Below are 4,639 nucleotides of genomic sequence, written 5' to 3' on the forward strand. Positions count from 1 at the left end.
TATTATTAACGACGGCGAGAATCAGCCGTAAATCATCGATAAAAACCCATATTCAGCCGGAAAACTCGAAACTAAACACTCGACACATACCGGAACGTTTAAACAAAGACGAACATGACGACGAAGATAGAGAGAGAGCGAACAAAGACGGCGAGAGAGAGCGACGACGAAGAAAGAGAGAGCGACGACGAGGAGAGAGAGAGCGATCAAAGACGGCGAGAGATTGACGGCAAGAGAGTGGACAGTGACAGAGTGTTGCCGGCGACGAGAGAGAGTTTTTTTTTTAATTTCGTGGTTTGTGAACAGTGAAAACTGTTCGCTTTCCCTCTCTTTGATATAAACAAGAAAAAATAACTGTTGATCTGAAAAAAAACTGTTTAATGACATGTTAAATCATATCTGATGTGTATTTTAATTTGCTGATGTGTATTTTTATTTTATTTTTTAACTCAAAATCGAAAAACTAAACCCAGTGGGTAAATTGTAATTATACACAGGGCACTAAACATTTGAGTAATTCTCAAAAAATTTATAGATATGAGTAATAAACCAACTTTTGGATAGGATTTGAGTAAATCTTTCTATATAGAATCCTAACTAATCCAAAGTTTGTGACTTGACTTTTTGTGAATCATAATATATTCGTTTTTATCAATCCGGGTCATAAGAGTATTGTTTATCGACCGGTTGTAGCTATTCAACCTAAATGTATTCGGTCCAATTTTAAATACTGCTTAATTAGAAGACAATCTTCGAGTAAATTATTCTTACTGCCGTCAATTTGTCATTGGTCAAACTCTTATCATATGTTGCTTTTCTCCTGAGTCATGAATCCTTTTCTCTTTTTAAATTTATGTTGTTTCAAACATATGTCAAACAAGGACAACACAAAGACTAACTGAGGTGGATGGAAATTTAACTTGAGTTATTTAGTAGGTCAAGCTTTTGGAACCAGAAGACTTCAAAAGGCTAACAACCAATAAAGCTTGTGTTGACAAAGCTTGTATTGATTAAGTATAGGAGGATGATGAGCTTCATATGTATCACTTTGCATTTAGGGTTGCGAGTGAGAGAGAGAGAGAGAGACGTGTGAGAGAGGTAGACTGGTGTGGTAAATTGAGAATTAACTTATTTTCCATAAGCTTTGTTCATTGTTTTCCTTTCTTGGGCAAGAATCGGTATTAGGCATTTCACTTGTTTTGTTTTTGTTTGTACACACCATCTAAAACTTATTGATTCCGAGCTAAGCCTCAACGAGACGTAACTTTAATTTGGTTAATGAGTCGTGAACCCATTGCCCTGTGTTCTTTTCTTTCAGCAAGCTTTAATCTTTTCTTCATTTACACTGTTACTTCTAAAGCAAGTTTCTTGGTTATTATGGTCAAGAAAGAGTGTCCACGCCTGTTAAGTTCTTAAACCTTAACAACTTGTAAGTCAACACAGCTGACATGAACTTGTCTTTATCCTTATCAGATTAGATTTCGCGTTGAGTTTAGATTAGATTTGCTAGTTCATTAGTCAAACGGCTGACATAATCTTCTCCTTGGAGTTGTTACCCTTTGAACATTCTATTACAAATCATGCTATAAGTTAAATTATTAATAATAATAATAATAATAAACAATAACAATATCACTTAAAAATTGTTGAAGAATACTAACATGACTTCAAAACACTAATCAAAATCCTGGAGCAAGCCAATGACTTCTATTCGTACGTTCACGAGATTCGTTACGCCAAATTCGCCAATTAATTCTCTTTGTGGCAATATCAAATATGCCGCAATCTGAAGAACAAAAATAATAAATTGGCCAACGATCACAATGTTCAACGAAAAAGATCGAACCAGACTTTATTCCATCACCGGTGCTCTTATTGTAACCCCATGATCCAAAATCAACATCTCATCATCTCCGATAGAATATACCCTTTTCCATTTGCCACTCTCAGGATTCATCTTAAAGATGTAAAAGAAAAGTTCTTTTAGTTTTACTAAATTCAAGATGACCAAAACCTCTCCTGATTTCTCAATGGCTATTCTCCTCCTCATATTATATCCGCTTTCAATCATACCAAAGATGTTAAAACGATGATCTATATAGGGGTTATTCTCGGTTTCTTCCTTGGGGACATCTCCAGAGAAATCGATAATCTTGATATAATCATCGGTAGTATATAGATAAAGCTTACTATTCTTATAAGCCAAATCAAGATAACCCAAATTTTTGCCACCGGTTTGCCAATTACTATTCCAGTTCCACCACGAATCATCTCCATTCTTGTATGTGAACACGTAATGCTTTTTGAAAATCCAAGCAACGAAATAATCCCTTGTCCTCTCGTTTATCCACACAACAGCTCCTGATCGTTTGCATCCGTAGATGTTTTCCGACACATGATCCTTACGACAAGGCTCAACAAAGTGTCCCCACTCGCGGCGTCCTGACTCACCACTTCTCTCGAATCTCACTTGTGCACCACCACGTATTAGAGTCTCCATTGAAGGAAGATTGATCTTCTCGCATGTTAAAAGGTTAAAAATATAGAAATCAAGACGACAATCTACCATCAACAGCCAATATCCGGAGCTAGCCATACAATAGGTATTGTCAGAGAGTCCGACGTATTGTGTCGTGTAAATCTTGTCTTCTCCGGGATCTAACAACTTATAAGTTTTATCTTGGTATATGATCCGCCATGGACATAGACGTCGCTTTGCACATGTTTTCCAAACGTAATACCAATCTGAGCAAACAATTTTTGCTCGGTGATAATCAATAGACCTCAAGCTTTCGATGATCTTTTGCAAAAGATCTGGGCAAAGCTTGGACCAATCTTGATTTTCAGAGACTTTTTGGTTCTCCTTTTCTCTCAACGTATCGTTCGGCGTATCCATGTGTGATGTGTGTGGCTTACCTGCTGAGCACTCTAATAGATCTAGGGTTTGGCTGTATGATGTAAATTGTAAAAACAAAGAAAACCTAATTGCTACAGCTTCGAAACTTCAAGATACTCCTATATATATATACGATATATATAACAAATCGATTTAATTTTTAGATAAATATAATTGTAGGTGAAATCCTAGTACCATAAACAATTAAAGACGTCGTTAACCTTTAATTTGGTGTAATTGATGGTATACTAGTATAATTGTTCTGTATAGTTATCAAATTTAGCTACAAAGTAAATAATAACAAATATTAGCTACAGAATATGACACAATGTTACTAAAAATAGTCCAATATTTTTTGTGACCAATTCGTTAGTATCCGTAGCAATTTAATTATAAAAAAAGACGAAATATGGTCGTAGCAAATTTACTACTCATTTAGTTACAAAAAAGTCTGTAGCCAATGAGATACCGTAACTGTTTGTATGGATGAATATATAAAAAAGGACAACATTATTTGCCACAAATGAGTTGTATCAATTGTGACAACTTGCTTCAGAATTGTCAGATGGAACACAAAGAGTAGCATCAGTTATATTTGAAATATCTATGTATCCTCTATCTATTAAAATAGGTTTATTGTTAAATTAGAATAGAGGATACATAAGTAATTAGAAATTTCTTCAATTAATGTTTCAATGTAATAATCATAACAATGTTAAATTATTTATCCTCTTTAATTAATATTTCAATGTTTCGATGTAATAATCAGATCTATGTATCCTCTTTAATTAATGTTTCAACGTATTAAATTCATAAATAAATTATAATAATAGCTACGTAAAAAGTATCCAGTATAGGTGGGTGGCTAATAAAATTATAAAGAGCTAATTAAAAAAAAGGCATTTATCTTACGCATGAGTTCGGATTTAGGCACTTTCGCTTCTGCTTACGAAAATAGACACGCTCTCATTTTCTGAAAACCGTTTTACCCCTCTTTAGCTCACGTCATTCTCATTCGCCCTACCACGAAGGTAACCCCGATATTTTTTATTTTTTTACTTCTAATTGAGGATTTACTATTCTAATCGCCTGCTTCTCGCACCTAAAGTACGAACGCTCATCCGTGGATCTGAAATTTCATGCTCCATCTTTTGCTGGTTTATTAAACTCCTTTCCATGGTCAATACAAGAAGTAGAAGAGGTCTTCAAGCTTCTACTCCATCCGGGATCGCATCTCAGAGACACATGCGAACTCGAGGACACGTCGCCTCAGTTTCAAATTTTTCACATGTAGTTGGTACTAGTAGATTTGGAGAAGTAATCCGTACTGGAAGGAAAATCTGTCCTCCGCCGTCAAAGTCGGTTCCTAGGTTGCGAAATCAGAGACTTAATCAAACTCAATCTCGGAGGAAGATTGTCGTTTTGCCATTTGGATTCGTCGATCCTTAAAGCAAGTTAAATTAACTGTCTCTCACTTTATTTGTACGAAACTGTATTAGTTACATCAAGTAAAGAAGGCTCTCTTCCTCCGGTTGCAGGTACATAAATTGATGTTATCTATGCTTGTGTTTGTCTAATGAAGAATTTACTTCTGTAACAGAAATACCTTATTTTTAATTCAGTCTGGGTTACTAATTCACTATGGGTTACTAATTCACTCTGGGTTAGTAATTGACTTCTTCCTCCGAGATTTTGTTATCAATGTTGTTGAGTAGAGCATTCATAACAGATTCCCTTTTCAGG

General features: G+C 35.2%; 1 pseudogene; it reads right to left on the bottom strand.

Annotated features, from left to right (window-relative positions):
* On the bottom strand, positions 1,680-2,896 carry LOC104698749 (annotated as a pseudogene).

This window comes from Camelina sativa, chromosome 6 (genome assembly GCF_000633955.1).
Source record: "Camelina sativa cultivar DH55 chromosome 6, Cs, whole genome shotgun sequence".
In the NCBI taxonomy this organism is placed as follows: domain Eukaryota; kingdom Viridiplantae; phylum Streptophyta; class Magnoliopsida; order Brassicales; family Brassicaceae; genus Camelina; species Camelina sativa.